Raw genomic sequence first — 25,942 nt, forward strand, 5'->3', positions numbered from 1 at the left:
ACATGGGCCAATGGAACAGAATTGAGAATCCAGGCATAAATCCATCCACATATGAGCAGCTGATTTTTGACAACGGCCCAAAATCAGCTAAATGGGGAAAAGACAATCTTTTTAATAAATGGTGCTGGCATAACTGGGTATACATCTGAAAAAAAAAGAAACAAGACCCATACCTCACACCATGGACAGAAACAAACTCAAAATGGATCAAAGACCTAAATAAAAAATCTTAAATGACAAAGATTGTGGAAGAAAAAATAGGAACAATGCTAGGAGCCCTAATACATGGTATAACCAGTATACAAAACACTACTAAAAATTCAGAAAAGTAACCAGATAACTGGGAGCTCCTAAAAATCAAACATGAATGCTCATCCAAAGATTTCACTGGAAGAGTAAAAAGATCACCTACAGACTGGGAAAAAGTTTTTAGCTATGACATTTCTGATCAGTGTCTTCTGATCTCTAAAATCTACGTGATAGTGCAAAAACTCAACTACAAAAAGGCAAATAACCCAATTAAAAATTGGGCAAAAGATATGAACAGGTATTTCACTGAAGAAGGCATTCAAGTAGCTAACAGGTACATGAGGAAATGCTCACAATCATTAGCCATTAGAGAAATGCAAATCAAAACTGCAATGAGATTCCATCTCACTCCAACAAGACTGGCATTAATCCAAAAAACACAAAATAATAAATGTTGGAGAGGTTGTGGAGAGACTGGAACACTTATACACAGCTGATGGGAATGTAAAATGGTATAACCACTTTGGAAATGTGTGTGTTCTTCCTTAAAAATCTAGAAAAAGAGCTGCCATACGATCCAGCAATCCTGCTCCTTGGAATATATCCTGCAGAAATAAGAGCCTTTACACAAACAGATGTGTGCACACCCATGTTCATTGCAGCACTGTTTACAACAGCAAAAAGATGGAAGCAACCAAGGTGCCCATCAACAAATGAATGCATACATAAATTATGGTATATTCACACAATGGAATACTACACATCAATAAAGAACAATGATGAATCAGAGAAACATTTCATAACATGGAGGAACCTGGAAGGCATTATGCTGAGTGAAATTAGTCATTTGCAGAAGGACCAATATTGTAAAAGACCACTATTATAAGAACTCGAAAAATAGTTTAAACAGAGAAGAAAATATTCTTTGATGGATACGAGAGAGGGGACGGAAGGAGGAAGAGGGATTTTCACTAATTAGATAGTAGATAAGAACTACTTTAGGTGAAGGCAAAGACAACACACAATACAGGAGAGTTCAGCACAACTGGTCTAAACCAAAAAGCAAACAAGTTTCCTGAATAAACTGAAAGCTTCAAAGGCCAGTGTAGGCCAGTGTAGCAGGGGCGAGGGATTGGGAACCATGGTTTCAGGGGACATCTAAGTCAATTGGCATAATAATATCTATTAAGAAAACATTCTGCATCCCACTTTGGAGAGCGGTGTCTGGGGTCTTAAATGCTAGCATGAGGCTATCTAAGTTGTATCAATTGGTCTCAACCCACCTGGAGCAAAGGAGAATGAAGAACACCAAAGACACAAGGTAATTACGAGCCCAAGAGACAGAAGGGCCACATAAACGAGAGACTACATCAGCCTGAGACCAGAGGAACTAGATGGTGCCTGTCTACAACCGATAACAGCCCTGACAGGGAATACAACAGAGAACCCCTGTTGGAGCAGGAGAGCAGTGGGATATAGACCCTGAATTCTTGTAAAAAGGCCAGCCTTAATGGTCTGACTGAGACTAGAAGGACCCCAGTGGTCATGGCCCCCAGACCTTCTGTTAGCCCAGGACAGGAAACATTCCCAAAGCCAACTCTTCAGACAGGAATTGGATTCGACTATGGGATAAAAAATGATACCAATGAAGAATGAGCTTCTTGGATCAAGTCAACACATGAGACTATGTTGGCATCTCCTGTCTGGAGGGGAGATGAGAGGGTGGATGGGGTCAGAAACTGGCCAAATGGACATGAAAAGAGAGAGCGGAGGGAAGGAGTGTGCTGTCTCATTAGGGGGAGAACAATTAGAAGTATATAGCAAGGAGTATATAAATTTTTGTATGAGAGACTGACTTGATTTGTAAACTTTCACTTAAAGGACAATAAAAAAAATCTTAGTACCCTGCATCCACTAAAATTTTATAATCCAGTTCATCTCATTCCACCAAAATAGTATTTGCCATCTTTGCATTCTATCTCTAATATTATAGTCAATTTTAAAAACAAGTTAGATCATAGACATCGAAGAGTTGGGCTGATAACCAAAAGGTCGGTATTTCAGAACTACCAGGAGCTCCTTGGAAGCCCTATGGGGCAGTTCTACTCTACCCTATAGGTTGGCTATGAGTCAGAATCAACTCGATGGCAATGGGTGTATACACACACATATATATATATGTGTATATATATATACACACACATGAACTGGGGTATGCTTATATATAACAGAGCCCTGATGGTGCAGTTGTAAGAGCTTGGCTGCTAACCAAAAGGTCAGCAGTTTGAATCCACAAACTGCTCCTTGGAAGCCCTATGGGGCAGTTCTACTCTGTCCCATAGGGTCACTATGAGTTGGAATTGACTCGATGGCAATGGGCTTGATATATATATATATATATATATATATATATATATATATATATATATATAAAATGTATGTATAAAACTCACATATCCCATTCGAACACATGAGTAAGCAGGGGGTGGGGGAGCACCATAGATTATCTGCGTTTAAGGCCCTAATATGCCTTAATCTAGCCCTGGCAACTGGTAACTGATAAACCCCATAACCACTGTGATTTCAAACTCTGAAAAACCCCAGTGATTTGTCTGTAGCCCCCAGATCCCACGAGGCCCAACTCAGAAGCAAACTGGGGCAGGCAAGGGAAGGCCAGGGACCAGAGAACTGTTCCTGAGGGGGGTACTTAATTCCAGGGGCGTAAACCTGGCCACACTCACATCCCAAGTCCCCTGCACAGTGGGACAGTCCTGCCAGTGAAGGGTGAACTTCATTCTCCAAGGAAGGAATGCACTCAACTTGATACTTGGGCCAAATGAGTTCAGCAAAAAAGCTCAGACTCTGGAATTAAACCACCTGAGTTTGAAACCCATCTTCACCACTTGCTTGGACAACCAAACCAAAAAGTACCCAACCAGTTGCCACTGAGCCGACTTCATCTCACAGTGACCCCCGTGCCTCAGAGGAGAACTGTTCCGTAAGGTTGTCAAGGCTGTAATCGTTGTGGATGCAGATCACCAGATCTTTCTTCTGTGGTACTGGGTGGATTCAAAACACTCACCTTTTGGTTAGTAGCTAACAGCATACCATGTGCACCACATGGGGACCTTTCCTTGGGAGCAAGACTTTCTTCGTAACCAAAACTGTCACTGTTTCCTTTACGCCCTTTGAGACTTTGTCTTTTGTTTTTGTTTTGTTTTTTGCTTGAGAAGGCCTTTGTCATCTTAAGGCTAGGAAAATATTTTTCTAAATGTTCTAATATTTTTACGGATTTTTTTTTATATTTACGTATTTAAACCTTCTGGAATTTATCTCTATGGAACAAGGTAGGAGCCTACCTTTGTTTTCTTTCAAGGGAGTGACTGTTATTTGCCCAACCATAATCCATTTCCCCTTTTCCTTAGTAATGCAATCCAAGCTCATTCAGGAACCACCATCTTTCTTCCTTGTTTCTTAAGGCATGTTGACTTGATTCTCGGTCCACTAGTCATGCTAACTTGTCTAATCCCATAGATCTTCTCAGAGATCAGTTCAAAAGTGGGACTGTGACCCAGCTCTGTCAAAAGGATGTGAGGAGAATTGTTCTGGGAGATTTTCAGAAAGTTCTCCCTTGCTTTTCTGGGTGAACATCTAGAAGTACTGACTCTCTTCTTCCTCTGCAAGTGGCCCCGTGAGGGTTAAGAGACCCAAGGGTGCTGTAGCTATAGCATCTGACCACCTGTGGATGAGGCAGCTGAACACAGAGAAGGGCAGAGCCAAGAAAACACAGGGAAACAGAGTCAGGACCACCAGAAGCAGCCAGTTCTAAAGGCTACACATCTCTACAATTCCAGCGTCATTTTGCACCCTTCTATAAAATTCTATAATATTCTTCCTTTATGTTCTAAACATGTCTTGTTAAGTTTATTTCCACTTATTGTATAGTTTTGATTATTATTATAAATGGGGTATCTTTCCATTTAATTTTTCTTATTGAGATTATTTTTAAAGCTATTGATTTTTATGTATTTATTTTGTGTACAAGATTATCTTTTTAATTTGGCATGTTGCATTTTCCAAGCCTGGAATCATATTATCTGCAAATAAAGACAATTTTGCTCCCTCTATTGTAACATTGGTCTGACTTATTTCCTTGTACTTTTTTTATTGCATTAGCTAGATGCTCCAAAACAATGGTGTCTAATAGTGGTGATATAAGGCACTGCAGACTTCACCCACATTTTAATTGCTTAATATTTCACAATTTAATGTGCAGGTTTTTGGCAAATTGTCTTTATTGCATTCAATATCTTCTTCCTAGCCCTATTTTATTTAGAGTTTATGTTATAAAAGCTAAAAATTACTCAGGTTATTTTAAATCTGTTGATATAATTCTATGGTTCTTTAATGTGTTGATATAACGAGTTTGCTAAACATGTTAAATCATTTTTATATTTCTGGAATAAATCCTATTTGGTCAAGAGGACTCATTCTCTAATTCACTGCTGCTAAGATTTTATAGTTTTTTTGTTTTTGCATCTATATTCAAATGGAATTAGTCCATTGTTTTCCCACCTATTTTGTTATTTTCTTAAGCCATATTTTGAGCATTGAAATGATAATAAATAAAATATAGAATAAATGAGACATTTCTTCTTTTTCTATGATCTGCCACAGATTGAATAACACAAAGATTACATTTTATTAATTGGAAAATGTTCTCCAGGGCAACACTCTCTATCAAATGAAACCATGCACTTCCTACTGTATGTAGTATCACTGAAGTGTTTTCTTTACTGAATAAACAGCTTCCTCAAAGGCAGAAAAACAGCATAGGTCCATAAATACTAACATTTATGGAAAATATATATTTAAGGAAAGTATTCCAATTCTTCTAAAATTCAAACAATATTAAATGCCCAAATATTTTGAATTAACATTATTCATAATTTGAAATGTTTTATTAAATGGTTTCATTAAAACAAATGAAAACATACATTCAAGCCAATGGAAATTGTACTCATCAGGGATTCATACAGTCCATCACAATGACAAAAGCCACCGTAAAACTAAAATTGTATAATTGAAATGTGCAAGAATAGCCCAATTCACTGAGCCTAAGGAAATGGCCGTTTGACACAATTAGTTACTCATCGTTTTCCTGCTTTACAAGGATACAGCAAAGGTAAAAGGTATTTCCATGAGAATGCTTCAGGTTATTTCAAAGGAAGCTGCATTCTTTGTATGATCACTGTTACTCCTGAGACTGCCAATTTAAAAATGATCTCTACCTGGGGGTGACTGAAGGATCTGACCATTTGTGGTGGTGTTTGCAAAGGCTTCAAGTATAAGAAAAGATTATTATTCTTAGCTCTGCTATAACATAAAATTAGTCAATAGGTAGCATATGCCAGAAAAGCAGCGGGCTTTCCAGAGGATTCTCAAGCTAAAATTAGGTGATAATTGTCCAATCTTAGACTAGTTATTAAAGCATACATAATTATTACTAAGTTATTCCAGTTGAGCAAAATTCATATGATTTTAGGAATAGGACTTGAAGGTTCACAGAGAATCATGAGGTCTATCTTTATTGTTTATTAAAATATAAACTAATTCTCAAGGTGAAGCAATTTTTCCAAGGTCTCATTTACTCCTCCATGTATTCTGCAAGTATACCAGGAATGGTGCAAGGTGTTGAGGAAAGAGTGGTGAGCAAATGAAAATGGTCCTTGCTCTCAAAATGTTTACAGCCTAAGGGAAGAACATGAACATTAAAACAGATAATTATGAGATAAATGATATTGTCATAGACCATGTTTCCAAAGGTGGTCACAACGATATCTCCTATGCCTTGTTTTCTTTTACGATGTGAAGTTGCCACATGCCTATGAAACTGTGGAAGCTTCTTCCATTTGTCTGTGACCTGTTTTGACCAATATGATACAGGAGAAATGATATTGGGTAATTTACAAAGGTGGACCTTAAGAGATATGCAGACCCTGCCTTCATTTCATGTAACAGTCCTTGAAGCCCAGCTGCCCTATTGTGAGGAAGCCGAAGAAACCAAATGAAGAGGTCCACATGATAAATTACTGAGTCTTTCCCAGTCAACAGCCTTAGCTGAGCTCCCAGCCAATAGCCAGCACCAACCATCAGCCAGGTAACTGATGCCACTTTGAATTTTCCAGTTATCCCCAACCTAAAAACCCATTGTTATCGAATTGATTTCAACTCATAGCAACCCCAGTGGCCCATTTATCACCATTTGAGACAGAAGAACCACCTGGCTCACCAGTGAGGAATCATGAGAAATGATTAACTAGTTGTTATTTTAAGTCACAAAGTTTTGACACAGTTATTATGTATTAATAGATGACTGAAACAGGTATGAAGGCTATGAAATAGCAGAGAAGCGAAACCCACTAAAATAGGTACGGGAGCCGGGATCAGGGGATTCTGAATAGGTGTTAACCTGACAAAGACTGTGGCAGGAGCATGTCCGTCAGACTCCACACAACCTATGGGAACATTGAAGTAGAATAGAGATGGTTTGTCCGAGGAAGCTTCTTGGAGTAGTATGGCTGGAGAGTTTTGATTCCAGGGGGAAGTGGCTAGAGATGAACCTGGAGAAGTGAACAGGGCCTCATAGGACACTACCTAAGGCAATGGGAAGCCACACGGCTTCTTGTAGGCAGAGGCCTGATTAGAATACAAAAAGACTGATTCCCATTTCAGTGTTCCTTCGTTTAAGTGATATCACTTCCAACTGATACTGCTGGGAACAACAAAACTACACAAATAAACAGCCATGGAGACAGGGCTACAATGTCCGCTTATGGGCCACTATGAGTAATGCTGGGGTTCAAGCATATCCAGCCACGGACTGGGCAGTTTCCTCAGACCCTCCTCTACACCCTTGCTCCCATGCTCCCTCTCCCAGCACTCACAGGCCAGACATCGGGATTGCAGGACCTCAGCCTCTCCTCCCCTGGAGGTTCTGCCCTAGGCGGAAGATTGGAGCAGAGTAGTGCCTGGTCGACTGTGCAGGCCTCCCCTGAGATCCTGAAAGGTCGTCGACCACAGCCTGCATCCTTTAGTAAGATAAAAGAAGCCCTGATACATGCTACAACATGGATGATAATGTAACAAAGTCCTGATACATGCTGCAACATGGATGATAATGTAGTGAAGTCCTGACACATGCTACAACATGGATGATAATGCAACAAAGTTCTGAAACATGGTGCAACATGGATGACAATGCAACAAAGTCCTGATACTTGGATGTACTGATACACGCTGCAACATGGATGATAATGTAACAAAGTCCTGATACTTGGATAGTAATGTGACAAAGTCCTGATACATGCTGCAACATGGATAGTAATATAGCAAAGTCCTGGTACATGCTGCAACATGGGTAGCCATGTAACAAAGTCCTGATACATGGAGGTACAGATACATGCTGCAATGTGGATGATAATGTTGACAAAGTCCTGATACTTGGATAGTAATGTAACAAAGTCCCGATACCTGCTGCAGCATAGATAGCAATGTAACAAAGTCCTGATACATGCTGCAACATGGATAGTAATGTAACAAAGTCCTGGTACATGCTGTAACATGGATAGTAATGTAACAAAGTCCTGGTACATGCTGTAACATGGATAGTAATGTAACAAAGTCCTGGTACATGCTGTAACATGGATAGTAATGTAACAAAGTCCTGATACACGCTGCAACATGGATGATAATGTAACAAAGTCCTGATACATGGATAGTACTGTAGCAAAGTCCTGATACATGCTGCAACATGGATGATAATGTAACAAAGTCCTCATACATGCCACAACATGGATAGTACTGTATCAAAGTCCTGATACTTGACACAACATGAATCAACTTTGAAAACATTATGCCAAGTGAAATAAGTAAGTCACAAATGGATAAAAATTTTTATATTGCTTATGTGAAATATACAGAAGAGACAAATGTATAGACACTAAAATTTATTAGTGGTTACCAGGGATGGGAGGGAAGGAAGAATAATTGTTTAGGAAGTATCTGTTTATGGCAATGAAAAACTTGGCAATGCATATTGGTGAAGGTTGCACAACAATTAATATAATTGATATCACTGAATTGAAGACATAAAAAAAGTTGAATTGACAAATGCTATGTTATATATATATATATATATATTTTTTTTTTTTTACAATAATTTCAAAAAACTGAAGCCATCACCTTCCACTTCTCTCACCTGTGACTTATAGAGTGACCTTAGCCAATCATGTTAGGGTGAGAAAGCAGGTCTAGACTCTGTAGCAGCCAACAAAACACAACCTTTGTATTCAGGGACACAGTCTCTATGACTTCGTTGCGATCTTAGGGTTCCCACAGAAGCGGGCAATAATAACTCTGCCCCATGCACTGAGTAGCCATCAGCAGGCCAGTGATACACATTATCGTGTAATATATGGTGTAGTCAGTTGTTGCAGACTGAATTGTGTCCCCCAAAAAATATGTGTTCTAAATTTTAACCTTTATACCTGTGGTGGAGCCCTGGTGGCACAGCGGTTAACAACTCGGCTGCTAACCAAAAGGTCTGCAGTCTGAATCCACCAGCCACTCCTTGGAAGCCCTATGGGGGAGCTCTACTCTGTCCTATAGGGTCGCTATGAGTCGATTCACTATGAGTTGGAATCGACTCGAAGGCAATGGGTTTTGGTTTTATGCCTGTGGTTGAGTTAGAACTGACCTGACAGCAACCGGTTTGGTTTGGTTTTGATGCCTAAGGTTATAATCCCATCTGAGAATGGGTTGTGTTTGTTAAATTAATGAGGCAGAATTAGGGTAGAGTGTGTGTTGAGTTCATCTCCTTCGAGATATAAAAGAGATTAAATAAGCATGAGAGAAGCAGAGATGGGGGAAGAGAGATACCAAGTCACATGCAGATCACCCAGGAAGAGAAGCTCAAAGAGACAAGGACCTTCCTCTAGAGCTGACAGACAGAGAAAGCCTTCCCCTAGAGCTGGCACCCTGAATTCAGACTTCTAGCCTCCTAAACTGTGAGAAAATAAATTTCTGTTTGTTAAAGCCACCCACTTGTGGTATTTCTGTTATAGCAGCACTAGATAACTAAGACATCAATTCTCCCACAACTGGCAAAGGTAGGGCTATTCCATCTCACATGACAGATGAGGAACCAGCCAAGTGGCATCTCCAGACCCCACAGGGGAGCCAGGATCCAAGGGGCAAACCAGAGCTGGCTGCCCCACCACAATCCTCTCCTGCTGCCAACCGCATGAAGCGCAGCACGGGAAGGGCTGGCCTTCATGTTTCAGGCACAGGGAATAAGGCCTTCTCCAGAAAGCAGGGAAACGGCTGCATCATAATTATCAGGATGAGACAGAACCCCTACAATGCTCTATTCTTTACCTGGCTTCCTCCCCTACAGTGTTGTATTGCAAAATCGTTTCCTTTGCTGGGCTCTTCCCCACCCCCAGCCACCTCAGCTTTGCATTTGAGTCCTGCTTAGGTTTTATGTAAACCCCATTGCACCTGTGTAGTATAATTAAGAATGTTGCCGACGTTACTTGCATGAACTCCCTACTTGTAAATCCTTTTAAAAGTAGCCCGCCTGCCCACCCCTGGTGAGCAGTCTTGGCAGCAGCAGGTCCGACTGCTCAACGAAATAAAGGTGACTTTCTTGTTCTCCCACTTGGGTCTCTCATTTATTGGCCAATATGAGTTATGCCGAGTAAGAACAAGGAGAGAGGAAGTAATTCTCTGTCAAAAGCTCTGAAACCCCTCAGTGATTTTCCCAGCTATTGCTCTTGTTTTAGTGCCTGCCCTTAGCTGGTCAGCTCCCTGACTTTTGATTTGGTGCTCACTTTTCCATCAAGTTTGTATTTGGTGAACTCAATTTGTGTGTATAAAGATCATGCCTCAAACTCCTCATATTGGCCTCTGGTTAGCAGCCACCAGCTGGGCACTGGAAATGAGAAGCAGAGCACAGACTTGGACCCCCAAGGAATGGGATTAAAAATTAGACCTGCCTCTTAACATCTTTTGGACAGGTCCCTTCAATATGGCCTCCACCTCTTCCTCTGTAACCTGTAAACCAAACCTGTTACCATTGAGTCAATTCCAAATCATATAGGTATAATATCAGTTTCTTCACCCACCTCCCAAGAGTATAAGGTATGTAGGGTAATGCTATTCAGCTGTATGCAGCTGGGGATAAACTTGGGAAGGACTCAGGCTCAGATACAAGGCTGGGAGTGGCTTGGCTGGGCCAGTGGTCAAGGCTGAGGAAAGCCTTAGCAGCAAGAAGAAAAAGATCTGGGCCTGGACATGATGTCCCTGGGAACACTGACTGCCCAAGGACTCGGCAGAAAATCAATGAGCCTTAGCCCCAGCTGGAGCAGTATATAAGCTTGTGTCCCTTGCTAGGCCATTGTGGAGAACTAAACTGGTCCAGTTGCCTCCCTGGGCCACAGTCCTGTAAGTAAGGTTCCCAATAAACCATATGTCATGATCACTGGTTCTGGAGTCTTTCTTCGGTCTCTTGAGGATGTGGCTGACCTCAGGTTCAGGGGCTGCTAGGTTATTACACAACAAGGCACACATAGAAGAATAGCTAAATGCTCTCATGAACTGTAAAGCACCAAACAGATGTGCATCGCATATTCGATGGAACCATATGAAATTGCCAAAAGTCAACCATTTTGACCTATGGTTGTCATTTTTGACAAACAATTTTTTTAGGTAAAAAATGGTTGGCTCACCAATTTCATATAGTTCAAGCTAAGTTTTAGTCTATTATGCAGCAACTACCTCTTGTACAAAAAAAGTAAAACAAGATTAACTCTACGCTAATTTAGCTTTATGAATTTCCAGGTCACACTGCACTTATAACTACCCAAGGCCTATCACTGGCACCTTAAATACTCTCATCCATGTACTTCACAGAGCTCAGTAGCATACCAAGATGTCAAAATATTAACAGAGCACTGAAAATGTAGTGGTTAAGAGTACAGATGCTGAAACCCCATTGCCAGCATTTCTATTCTTAGACAAGTTCCTTAGGCTCTCTGTGCCTCAGTTCTCTCATCTGTAAAATGGGCTTAATAATACCAATCTTGTCAGGCTGCTGTAAGGAGGACATGAGTCAATGAGCGTGAACTATATAGAAAAGTTTCCGGCACTTGGTACATCCTATCTAAGCATTTGCTTATTATTGTTGTTGTTATGATTATTGACTTTTATACTTTGGTTCAGGGAAATTTTGGATTTAACTCCACAAATCAATATTTTTGAGCTGGAAATCACCTTTTAAATATTTTGTGGGTTTGTGTATGCCTGTAAGTTTATGTGGTTTACAAATCTGAAAACCAAACCTGTTGCTGTCAAGTTGATTCTGACTTATAGCAACCCATAGAACAGAGTAGAACTTCCCCCTAAAGGTTTCCAAGGCTGTAATCTTTACGGAAACACACTGCCACATCTTTCTCCCATGGAGCGACTGTTGGATTTGAATTGCCAACCCTCTGGTTAGCGACAAATAGATTGGAAAATTAATATTACAGCGGTTTGCAAATCACTTTCCCCTGAAAACTCCAAAAGATACGGCCCCTAGATAGATCCATAAGACTGGAATTCTGAGTCTCTTTCTTTTTTTCCACAGGAAGCCTTGGTGTTTCGAGCTGGCTAGCTACAAAATCTAACTTTTGGACCAATGTTTAATAAGACACAATATAGGGTCTTATATGTGATATTCTTAGGTTTAAAAGAATCGTGGAATGCAAATTTTAATAGCATGTTAAGAAGAAAATTCTAGCATTTTCCCTAATGTGAAAAGCACATATTTGATTCTTAAATTGTCTCTCTGTCTTTCTCCCTCTATCTCTCTCTATATATATGTATTTATTTAATTGGGGAAAAAAATTTCTATGGGAATACCCAATGCTGACATTTATGCTATGAAGTGGACATTTTATACATTACTTAAGTCATATCTGCATTTCCCAAAGTATGTTCTGAGGAATAATTGCTTCAGAATCACCTGGAATATCTGCAAAAACAAAGATCACAGGATCCCACAGATTTTGAAATTAACAGAAATTGAATCTAAAATAACCCTGCTATTAAATAATAAAACAGAAGCCTGAAAACATGAACAGGGAACAAGACACTAAATAATGTCTATACATATTTGAAAAAGAATGCAAAATAATTTCTAGAAATAAAAAAATTAACTAAAATTATAGTAGATGAATAAATATCAGATTATAAAACCAAAAACCCAGTGCCGTTGAGTCGATTCAGATTATAGTCATTTGAAAAGAGAGTTAATGAACTAGAAGATAGAAGTGAAGAAATCATACAAAATACACCCCAGAGAAACAAAGAAACAAGAAAAATGAAAGATAGTTAAGAGATATGGATGGCCAAGTGAGAAGGTCTAATATATGTCTAATTGGAGTTTGGAAAGGAAATAATCAAGGATGAAGAAGAGTAAATATTTTAAGAAATAGTTGCCGAAATTTTTCCAGAATCGATGAAAGAAACCAATGTTTAAACCCAGAAAGCTCAATATATCCCCAAAAACGAAACCAAAACCAAAAAAAAAAAAAAAAAAAGAAGCTCTTGTGGTGCAGTGGTTAAGCATTGGCTGTGAACCAAAGCTAGGCAGTTGGAACCCACCAGCCACCCATGGGCGAAAGGTGTGGCAGTCTGATTCCGTAAAGATGACAGCCCTGGAAACCTCACGGAGCAGTTTTACTCTGTTTTGTAGGGTTGCTATGAATGAGAATCAGCTTGATGGGAATGGGTCCCAATCACTACAAATTAAAAAAACACCCATATACACACGCTTAGACATGTTATAGTGGCAATATAGAACACCAAAGGAAAAAAGAAAGTTTTAAAAGCAGCCAGAGGAATAGAACAGATCATCTAAAAAAGAACAGCCAATACATTGACTTTTCAATAGCAACAATGGGATCCAGAAGACAGTGGAGAGGATATAGCTAGGTTGAGCATATTGTCAATAGAAATTGTTGACATATCATTTCACATGTACTAGACCAGCTAGAATTATAAGGCTGGTAATAAAAAGTACCAGAGGGAATGTGAATCAATGGAAACTCTCATCACTGCGGGTAAGAGTGTAAATTTGTTCAACCAGTTAGTAAAAAGTTTAGTGTTAGCCTGTAAAATTGAGCATGGGCTCACCCTATGACCCATTTGGGAAACACTTGTACACATGTGCCTGAAAACATATAAAAATGTTCATAGAAGTACTATTGATAATAACAAAAATATGAAAATTACCAAAACTCCATCAATAATATGATGGAAAAATAAGTTGTAATGTCATAATATGATGAAAATCTACTATTGTGAAAATAAGTTATTCACAGCACATGCATTAACACGAACGAATTTCAAAAAAATAATGTTAAGCAAAAGAAGTGACATAAGAATATATGTAATAGGATTGTATTAATATGAAGTCTCAAAATAGGCAAAAGCTTAGGGGTGATAATTTGCATGTTACACGTACGTGTGTTTATATGTGCGCTCATGTGAGTGTGTGTGTATAGTAAATGTACGAAAGCATGGATATACACCAAGATCAGATTAATAATTACTTTTTAGGAGGAAGAGAAGAGAATCAGGGGGGACTAACAAGAGGGCTTCAACTGCATCTTACCCACAGTATTTTTTTTTAAAAAATGAATATTTAATATATGGTAAAGCAAATGATGTTAAAAAGAAAAAAAAAAAGCAAGTGATGTTACCATATACTAAATACGGGTGACAGGCTCATAGAATTTTTGCATTATTACCTGCAATTTTTTCTGTACTTTAAATATTACTGAAATTTAGAACTAAAGTGACTAGCATGCTCTGGTTGCAACAATGGGCTCAAGCATAACAACAATCATGCGGACGGCACAGGGCTGGGCAGTGTTTTGTTCTATCAGACACGTGGTCGCTATGAGTCGGAACTGACTCGACAGCACTAACAACAGTATCCAGAAAGTATCAAGAACTCACAAAAATATCACTAAGAAAGCAAATACCAATGACCTCTCATGCCCCTTTCCCCTGCAAAAAAAAAACAGGTAAAATATTTGAACAGGCTTCACTAAAGAAGGGAAACCCTGGTGGTGCAGTGGTTAAGAGCTATGCCTGCTAACCAAAAGGTCAGCAGTTTGAATCTATCAGGTGCTCCTTGGAAACCCCATGGGGCAGTCTGCCCTGTCCTGTAGGGTCGCTGTGAGTCAGAATCGACTCGATGGCAATGGGTTTGTTTTTTTTGGGTTTTCACTAAAGATACTATATGTATGACAAAAAGCACACAAAAAGCTTCACATCAGTAATATTAGGGAAATGAAAAGTGAGACTACAATGAGTTATGACTGTACCCCCATTAGAACGGCTAACATTGAAAAGACCATCTCAAGTGCTGGCAAGGATGGGGGGCCACTGGAAAACGCTTACATTGCTGGCGCGAGTGTAAAACAGATATCACTCTGGCAATTTCTTAGAAATTAAACATTCAGTTACCATATCACCCAGCCATCCCACTCCTAGGTATTTACCCAAGCCAAATGAAAGCATATGTCTGTATAAAGGCTTATACACAAATGGCCATAGCAGCTTTATTTGTAATAGTGAAAAACTAGAAACAACCAAAATATCTATCAACAGATATATTGTCATATATGTCCATGCAATATTCTGTTGCGATTTATAAGGTTTCCATTGGCTAATGCTCAGAAGTAGATCACTAAGCCTTTCTTCCTAGTCTGTCTTAGTCTGGTAGCTCAGCTAAAACTTGTCCAGGGTGAATGACCCTGCTGCTGTTTGAAATACTGGTATCATAGTTTCCAGCATCACAGGAATGCATGAGCCACCACAGTATGACAAAGTGACAGACAGGTGGTAGTATGTTTTATACACACACACACACACACACACACACACACTTTAAATGCTTCCAGACCCCACCAGCCATCCGTTGCCCTAACTGGGACTATACTTTCCATCAGTGGTCACTGGCCTCTTCATCTCTCCGGAGAGGAACGCCTTCCACAAGGGCTTTTACTCTCTTTATTGCAGATCCACAGTGAGGCTTTGCGAATTAATAAAATAGATGTTGAAAATAAGTTTTTATTGGTGAGGTTAGACATGTGGATTAGTGTTTGTGATCTGCAGACTGGCTGAAAATGTGATGAAAGTAACTTAACATATGCACAGGTAAGGTATAAAAATGCAGTAAATTCAGTGGTCTGAACCCTAAGAATGTTGTCCTGGGTGTGACTCCTGGAGGGTTCAGAGACCAGCCCAGATCTGGGGCATTCTTGGTGTCTCACCCCATTAGATGACCCAAAAGTGCTGCCAGGAGATTTGGGCCATGGTGCTCAGATAAGCTCTCCATGTCTGGCAGATGGAGGACCTAGAAGGAGAGAGACCCAGGACACTTCATTTACAGCACAAGTGTATGACTGCTTTGTGTCTGCGTGACAATAAATGTCTGCTCTTGTAACAATACCTGGCCTGAAACTTGCTTCAGGCCTGGCAGTGAGGGCATGGGAGAGGAAGTATAACCCTCCCCTAACCATGCCTCTGACAGGTAGTCACAAAAAGAACCAAATAAAGTCAAATTGCCAACTTGGCTTACATTAGTTTTTAACTCAGAATCAAGTTAATTTGTTTTGGTATTAAAGGAAAGAGCAACCCCGGGCAGATAAAAACCTTAAGGACTTTCCAGTTACGGACATGGATGAAAAGCTGTGGTCACTGGAGCCCTGGTGGCTAAGTGGTTAAGAGCTTGGCTGCTAACCAAAAGGTTGGTGGCTCAAATCCACCAGCTGCTCCTCGGAAACCCTAGGGGACAGTTCTACTCCGTCCTATAGGGTTGCTATGAGTTGGAGCTGCCTTGGTGGCAACAGGTTTGGTTGGTTTTTTTTTTTCGTTGTTGTTAGCTTCCACTGAGTTGGCCCCGACTTGTGGAATTGAACCTGGGTCTCCTGCAAGGAAGGTGAGAATTCTACCACTGAACCACCAATGCCCCCAAATGAAAAGACATGTGCATGTGTAAATGTTTGTACGCTGGAGAAATGTACAGAGACTCACTTATGCCATTAGGTAGATACTACCTAGAGACTGCATTTCCCAACAGAGCTAGCATTAATTACTTCTAGGGCTATAGACGTAACAGCTCAAGTCCTTACTTTTCTTTGCTTCTGTGATTTCTCTTTGCCACATCGTCCTGGGAGTACAGTTGATAATGTACAAGATGATGATAAAGACGATAGTTTTTCCAAGGTTCTCCCAAATTATCACGTGCCTTTACCAGGTTTTGGCGTTTCCAACTACTCGTAACTTGCCTGAGTGCCTGAAAAATCCTGCCAACTCACGGCCCCACCAAGCCCATTCCTGCAGGCCTCGCAGCTCACACTGGCAGGGCTGGGTAGACGCCAACTCTCTTTCTGTACAGCGGGAGCCACATTCACGCTTGTGCCTGGCAGGCCACATTTGTGCTTACGCAGGGATCGTGTGCTGTGATGGTGGTCACCACCCCAGGCCCCAAGCTCAGTACTTCACACTTTACCTTCTTTAATCTTTACAGCAACAGTTTGGGGTACATTTTATTTTTTTCCATTTTTATGGATGAGAAATTAAGAAATCTGAAAAGTTAAGTAACTCAGGTTCATACTTCTTTTCTTCCTTCTCTATTTGCTGTGGCCAAGATGGCCAAACCCGCCACTCCCTGCCCACCTCTCCCCAGCCTCTAGTCTGAGGATTGCGAGCAGCGTTAGCCCAAGTACCAAGCTCCCTGTAATAGCTTTCACTAAGCTGCAAGCCTCAGTCTTAACCACAGCCAGAGAAGGCTTGTGCCCAGGACAGCAGCCTCCTCCTTTAGAGAAGCATCAGGTACCAATGAACACGTGAGATTGTACAGGTGGAGCCAATGAACAGAGGAGATTATATGGGTGGAGCCAATGTACAGGTGAGGTTGCATGGGTGGAGCCAATGAAGAAGGTGAGATTCAATGGGTGGTGACCACGGCAAATGCTTCAAAGTCACTGTCACTGACAACTTTAGCCCAGTCCTCAATTACATTGTTAGAGGCATTTAAAACACGTCAGCAGATTGGGAGGAAGGGAGAAATATGTTATTTTACTGGGGGGATGTAGAGCCTGGCACAGCTGATAATCACAATGTTGTATCAGTAGCTGGATAATTAGTTTCTGATTTCTTCTGGAGAAGTTTCCAGTTTGAGAATGTGCTGAAGTCTGGGGTTTTCTCCAGGATCTAAATCTTTCTTGGAGTTGCATAGCTCATACAAATGCCATTGGGATCCCTCTCCCCACAGTGGTGTCTGGTCTCCTCACCCCACCTTGTACTTGGGGCTGTTATCACTGGCATCCTAGTGTGTTGCTGGCTGCCTTTTCTCAAGATAGTTTTACTTTCTTGTGGGCAGAGGATTTAATTCCTCTGTATACCGCCTTCAAACACCCAGACCACTCAATACAATGTATAAACTCCTGAGTCTCAAAAGGCTGTAAAAGGGAGTCAGGTTCTATGTTCCCTAAGAACTTACATTCTAATTATTCTTTTTATATCCCTTCACAGCTTGTCATAAGAGACTCCAAGCTCACCCCTTTTTCCCCAAACACACATGTATTTGTGATATAAATGAATTGAAGTACAAAGATAAAAGAAAAACAACTTCCCTATGCAGCCTTAAGTTACTTTCAGTTATAAAAGTTTTACTTTGGAAGTTAAGCTATAAAAGTAGACAGAAGAAGAGCTGCTGTCCCTGTGAGATGTACTTGGGTGATAGTGACAGGGCATCTGCATATTGTTGTCACCCATGGAGTGCAGTGCAATCCAGGGGGGTCATCCGCAAGGACCAAAATGTGAAAGGGAACCCTGAAGCTGTGCAATCCAGTGGTGCTGATGCCATGATACCTGCAAGAAGCTGGAGGGAAAAGAAAAACGAACACTGGCTTGAATGTCAGCATAGCTGAATAGAGTTAAAAAAAATTCTCACCTCATAAGGAAGAAGGGCTGCCGGGCTGTCATGACATAACCATTCACTCCATTAAAGGTCTAATGCAGGAGTAAATTAACTCTAGTCCACAGACTAAATCCAGACCATGGCCTGGTTTTGTATGTCCAGGGGGCTAAGAACCATTTTTAAAGGGTTATAAGATGGTGTTGGCAAAGAATATTGAATATAACATGAATTGTCAGAAGTACTAACAAAACTGTCTTGAAGAAGTACACCCAGAATGCTCATTAGAAGCAAGGATGGCGACATTTCATCTCACATACTTGGGACATTTTATCAGGAGCGACCAATCCCTGAAGAAGGACATCATGCTTGGTAAAATAGACGGTCAGTGAAAAAAAGAGGAAGACCTTCAATGAGACAGATTGACACAGTGGCTGCAACAATGGGCTCGGACATAGCAACGATTGTGAAGGTGGTACAAGAAGTATATATATATATATATATATATATATATATATATATATATATATATATATATAAACTTAAGGCTAACACACTTGGCTACTAACCAGAAAGTTAGCAGGCCCACCCAAAGGTGCCTCAGAAAAAAGACTAGTTCCCCCAAAATCAGCCGTTGAAAACCCTGTGGAGCACAACCCTACTCTGGCACAGACAGGGTCACCATAAGTCAGAATTGAGTCAACAGCAACTGGTTGGTTATATATGTGATAGAGACTACACAGCTGACGGAGTCTAAAATTTTTACTATCAGGCCCTTTATCGAAAGATTTTGTCCACTAAAAAAAAAAAAAATTTTTTTTTTTTAGAATAAAATGTATTCCTTAGGAGTAAGACGATCCATCCTGGAGACATCTACAGAGGAGAATCACAGAGGCTGTGCCCTGCTCAGTCTCACCCAATCTATGGATTGCCTGTTATAAACTTGGCATCACCAACACTCTGTCCAAGGCCTCCTCTGTCTCAAGAAGCCAGGAACTACATCTCCCAGAATCTCCTTCCTTGTTAATTGCAAAATTTGAGCCTACCAATTGGAGGCACTGGTCCAAAATTTAGCAGGTAGAAAGGAGAGGCCATCATTATCTGAAGGCAGCTTGCAAGCAGATGTGGGCAGGTGGATGTACCATTCAGAGGAGCCTGCATGGAGCTCCTATATTATCCGTATGCAGACTGAGAGTTTGTGGAAGCATCCCAGAGGTTTGTAGAGATTTTGGAGTGCACCCTTGAGAACTATGTTTATTGTTACAGACCAAGACCACTGGCACGAGCTTTCTGGGAAAGCATTTAAGGACCACCTGCTCTGGAGTCCTAGGCTGAGGCCATTATGCCACTTCCCTGACCTTCACTCCCCAGACTCCAATGGTCAAGAAGACACAGAGTGATTTGGGGTACATAGAGCAGCTTCTAGCTTCCTGACAGGCCCAGGTGGGCAGGGCCATCACCTGGTTTGCACCGTTACTCCCCAGCTACACCGGCCTCCAGGGTTCAAGGTCCCAGAGCATCTGGTCACAGGTTGGCTCCCCGTTCCTCCTTCCATGGTCAGGAAGGACCTTCTGTGTATGAGGTGCACACTGAACTGCACGCTCGTGGTGACTTAGGGAAGCCAATGGGGGAGTGGGTAAACATGCAGGCTTTAGAACCGAAAGTTTGAGTCTGAGTCCACTCCTAGCTGTGTGACCTTGGGCAAGTGACATGACCCCTCAGCATCACACTCCCCAACTCTTAAAAGCCAATGGTGACATAGTCTCACAATTTAACAGTGTAACGCAGGGTCAGCCCTGCCCTTTGCTGCAATGTCAGCTGCTCTTCTCTCTCCCTCTCCGTCCTCTCCCTCCTTCCCTTCTGAGGAGCAGAGGCCCAGTGACAGGCTCCCACTCAATTCTCATTCTCTGGCCTCTCACTTCCTGTGGCTGTTTCCTTCTCTCTTCAAAATTGTTGACCCAAATATAGCAACCGTCCATTTAAACAACCCCCTCCAAAAAAAAAATTGTCAGCAAGGGTGGTGGTGTGTCACAGACTTTAGCTGAACACCTGGAGGCCACAGGATGTTGCACAGCATCTCATACGCTGCAGCCAAGCCACTCTGCCAGCAGAGCTGTGTTTGGCCTGGCTATTCTCACTTCCACATTGGACTCCCCTCCCACTTCCAGCACTCCTCATCCCTCCCCCAGGGCTAACCAAGGACATTCCAACTTCTACTCAACTCCAGAAGTAGAGGAAATTGGCTCCTTGTCTCACTTTTTTTTTTTTTTTTTTAACCTTTGAGACCATCTTTCTTCAACCAAAATGACTCATTAGGTTATTTTGCTAAAGGAAACATTTTTCCCGTCTGCCAACTTTAAAAAATAATTACTTTTTCTCGTCTGCTATATAATCTAAATCTCCCTCGGCCAGTGCCCCAAATGCACAAGAAAAGGCTGGAAGGCTATAACCACAAGCAATGTATAAGGGCTCTTTTTTGCCCATAGGACTGTAGCTGCTCCAAAGCCACTCTGGCTCTCGGTTGGTTCCAGGACCTCCACCAACCTCACTGGAGGCAAAGCCATGGTCCAGCCTGCCTCTGGCCCTGGAGCCTGTAGGATGGGAACTCTGTCTCACACAGACTCAGGCAGACAGACTCAAGTGCCCCCGCCCATCACAGGAGACTGCCGTGTAAAGCCACTATGCTACCATATTCATTTATGAGACATGGTGCTTCCTGAACGACAGGTTCTTCTGGTCCTGACTGAGGAAGAAGGAGAAAAACGCACTCAGAAAAGAGAGAGAACACAATCTTTTTCTGTTTTTAATTGAGAACAAGTTCCTCAGGAGGTTATCCAGCTGCTGTTACTCCATGCCACCCCCCCTACCCCCACCTTCTTTCCTAGCAGACCTGACTGCTTCTCCTAATTGGCCCTGGACCCTGGGCTAGCAGAAGAGTGGGGTAGCGGCTGCCTTCTCTGTGTGCTGTGCCATTTAGAGGAGCTCATGAGGTATGGGAGGGTGCTGGCCAATGTTGTTGGAGCAGTGCCTGAGGTAGACAGGTTGTCAGCAGCTCTGGGCTTCTCAGATCTTTCTAGAACAAATGAAACCTGGGCTTCTCACTGCACATCACAACCTGACCTGAGCCTCTGTTTCCGGTAGATGGACTGCTACTTTTCCTCCTGCCATCCATGCTTCAGCCACACCAGTCAGCAGTCTCTTAACTGCCTGAAGATGCGGGTGAGGCTGAGGGTCCTTTGGGACAGCATTTCCCATGCCAACTACTCCTGTGTCATTGCTCCTGCAGGAGTCCCAGGCTCAGCTCTGCACCCCTGAGGCCTGCGGGCACATTGACCAGCATCTCCCTAGACCACTTCTGCCCATCCCTGGGGGTCCTGGGTGGCCTGCCTGTTTGACCAGAGGTGACCTTCACACACATCACTCCCTAAAGTGCTGTAGTGGCCCTCTGAGTAAAAGTGACTAAAAACGTAGCCAGTTCTTTGAATATATTGGGATTATATCACAACGTGGATGGAGGATGAGTTTGTGGAGGGAGACGTGTCATCAGGAAGGACCAATCACTAGAAAACGACCTCCTGTTTGGCAGAGAGTCAGCAAAAACAAGGGAAACCCTCCGTGAGATAGACTGACACAACAGTCACAACAATGGGCTCGAACATACCAGGTAATGTTTCATTCTGCTTCACATAAAGTCGCCATGAGTCAGAGTCAGCTCAGTGACAAGGAGCCACAACCAGCAGTCGCCAGAGAAGGCACCCTAGCCACACTGGTGAACGGACACCAAATTCTGGCTCTGCTCCTCTCACCTGGCACGAGGGCATGTCTGCCCGAAGGGAGCGAGGCCACCCAGAAGGAGGCCTTTTCTAATTCACTCGAAGGTGTGCTATGGACAAGGATGGCCCTGGGTACTGCAAAGGGCAGCCATTGTCCCAAAAAGGTGCTGTGAGCTCAGCTGCCTGGAAGACGGCCTCCACCATGACAAAACCCACCCTCTCCCAGCAGGACAAGGGATGCTCAGTGAGGATCCTGGCCAGCTTGGAGGACACATCACCCTACATGGACAGCATTTGTCCCATGGAGGGAACACAGACATACGACACTCAGCAGCACTCCAGGGCCAGTGGTAGCATCAACTGCTGCGCCACCATGTTCACAAAAGGGCCTTCTGTCAGGCATGGCTTCCTTTTATCTCTCTTCCCACAACATCCTCCTCCAAGGCTCATCTTTTACAACTTCCTCTTCTGACAGAGCTCTCCCTGTGCGTCAGCAGCTTCGTGTGATGTCCCTTCGCGCTCTTCTATGGCAAAAGGACACTTGGTGGCAGTCATTCAACACTGAACAAACTCCCTCTCTCTGCTTCAGCTCTCACTGAACCTAAGAGTGAATCCTTTATTTGGTGGTTCCAGGACAATCTGTAAATAACATTGAGGACAATCTGCAAACAAGATCGTTAGGTTATGTCCCTTGCATACCAGGGTGTTTCTGAACAAAAGCTACTGTTCCCCACACAGCCAGGCTGCAATTCACCCTGGCAGAAGGAGGAGTGCTGGCAGCCCTCGGGTTGCAACACTGATAAATCACAGCCATTCCTTGGGTGCATCCAGTCTGAACAGAGAACAAATTCAGAGGCCGTTTTGTTTTAAGTTGGTTTAGGGAAAGACACACACACAACTTAATTTTATTGTCGTTTTCCTGAGGACCCCTGATATATTTCCAGGAACACTTCATCTCTCAGTGAAGGAGACGTGTATGGCTTATATGTCACAAAATGATTGGGCTTCAAGCCAGTGAAAAAGTGGAGCGTTAAAACATCGACTGAAAGCACAACAATGTGTGTTCACTGTAATCCACAGCTGGGGAATCTTTGTCATTCTCATCCACAACACACTCACCCCAGCATTTTAATTAACTGGAAACAAGAGCCCACAGCAGTATTGTGATTATCTTAGGACCAAAACATTAATAAACAGAGGCCATTTGCTCACAAAATGGCAAGTTAAAGAAAAGGCGGGGCAGGCTAATAAATGAAGCTGAGTTAAAAGGAAGCTGGGTGATGTAAGACTCGCCATGACTCAGATGTGCCAGCAGAGCCAGGGCTTTCAAAAACAAGGGCTGGTAGACCGAGTCTGTAGGATAGCTATTAAAGTCCACTTCACCCGAGCCTAGGGGTGGGGCTTCTTGGAAACTCCCAGCAGAGGGGGATTGCAACAGAGCCCGGAGCAAGGCCGTGCTTGCCAGCGACTCCATGCCTGCTTTTTCACACGTTCGGTTGACACTCACTTCCGAATGGCAGCCACCCCACAAGATGGTGATCCATTTATTATAATAACGGGTTATAGAACCACACTGGTTCCAAGCTGGGGTCCCTCCTTCGGGTGGGCAAAGCAGTTTGGTGAAAGAGAAACTGGAGTCCTACCGAAGCTTGCCATAGATTTCTGCATGGTCATGATGAAAATGTTTTTCAGATCCATGCCCAAATGAAAGACCAGGAGGAAAGGGTGAGTGTGTGTGAGTGAGTGAGTGTGTGTGTGTGTGAGTGTGAGACTGTATGAGTATGAGTGCGTATGCGTGACTGTGTGTCTGAGTGTGTATGTGATGTGTATGACTATGAGTGTGTATGTGTGAGTGAGTGTGTGACGTGTGTATATGTGTGTGAGTGTATGTATGTGTGTATATGCACACACACAAGTGCATACACTAGAAACGTGAACATACACACATCCACGGACTCCAAAGGGTTACCAAGAGTTTTCTTTAACTGAGGAATTTCAGTGTGGTTTTCTGGTTCATTGAGGGGAAATGCAGAAAACCCATGAAGGAAAGGGGAGTATGTGTGTGTGTGTGCATGAAAGCATATGAACATACAGAGAGACAAAAACCAACACACCCCTTGCCATGGAGTTGATTACAACTCATAGCGACCCTACATGTTCCAGAGTAGAACTGCTCCATAGCGTTGTCTTGGCTGTAACCTTTATGGAAGCAGATTGCCAGGCCTTTCTTCCACTGTGCTGCTGGGTGGGTTCAAACTGCCGACCTTTAGGTTAGTATTCAAGCACAAACTGTTTCCACCACCCAGGGACCAAGACAAACAGACATTTCTCTAAGGCCTACAAAATAGACTCTTTAGCAGGAGAAGCTCAGGTGCTGTCATGTTCCATTTAAAAGGAGATGCTGAAAACCAGGTCCATGTCCCCAGGTGTGTAGACAGACTGTTGGAGGAAAGGCGCCAATCTTGGGAACACGGCAGACCGGAGAATAGCCTTTGCGACAGAAACAGAGCTCAGAACTCTTTCTGTCTTCTTTGCTTATCTACAGCTGCCAAGGAACCACACCTCCCTCCTGGGTTAGTGAGATCTGTCCTTGCTCCTCCTCGGGACAGTATTTGGCCCTTCATCTCCATATATTTGTGCCATGGGTCCCTTCATGGCATGGTGGTATCAAGAACACGAGGACTCAAGCTTTCCTAGACTAGAATAGCTAATGTTTCAGCTCTCCTGGACACCATGGTGGGATGGGTTGAGCCTGAGAGTTGGAGACCAGTCGTAATCATTTCCAGAATAGCCTTTGTGGGGGTAGGGGAGATCAGCATTTCTACACAGCATGTCACAGGGCACAACACAGGCCAGCAATCTGCTTGTAAAGCTGGACCTGACTCCCTGTGGAGTGGCCATTGTTGACACACACACACATTCACACACTCACATATATATACAAGCATACACACACATATATGTATATTCACATATACACATGCACAAATGCAAATACACACACATACATACACTCACGAACATACATATTACATAAACACACTCACATACACACTCACAAGCATACGTACATACATACAGACTCACACATAAACTCACAAACATACATATGCACACACAAACATACATACACATACACACAGCCACACATGCACACACTCACAAACATACATATACACAAATGCACACATACACACACTCAAACTGTGTTAGTTCATCTAGTGCTGCTATAACAGAAATACTACAAGTAAACGGCTTTAAGAAAGAGAAATTTATTTCCTCACAGTAAAGTAAGCTAAAAGTCCAAATTCAGGGCATCGCCTCCAGGGAAAGTCTTTCTCTCTCTGTAGGCTCTGGAGGAAGGTCCTTGTCCTCAATCTTCACCTGGTAGAGGAGCTTCTCAGGCGCAGGGTCCCAGGGTCCAAAGGACGTGCTCTGCTCCTGGTGCTACTTTCTTGATGGTATGAAGTCCCCAACTCTCTGCTTGCTTCTAGTTTTTATATCTCAAGAGATTGGCTCAAGACACAATCCAGTCCTATAGACTGAATCCTGCCTCACTAACACAACTGCCACACATCCTCCCTCATTAACATCATAGAGGCAGGATTTACACCATATAAGAAAATCACACAATACTGGGAATCATGGCCCAGCCCAACTGATGCACACATTTTGGGGGGGACATAATTCAGTCCATGACACAAGCATACATATACACACACATGCACACATACACTCACAAACATACATACACACACTCACAAACATACATATACATACACACATGCACACACACATACACACTCATATATATACATACACACATTCACACATGTACACTCACAAACATACATACACACATATAAACACTCATACACAC

This window comes from Loxodonta africana, chromosome 9 (genome assembly GCF_030014295.1).
Source record: "Loxodonta africana isolate mLoxAfr1 chromosome 9, mLoxAfr1.hap2, whole genome shotgun sequence".
NCBI lineage: Eukaryota > Metazoa > Chordata > Mammalia > Proboscidea > Elephantidae > Loxodonta > Loxodonta africana.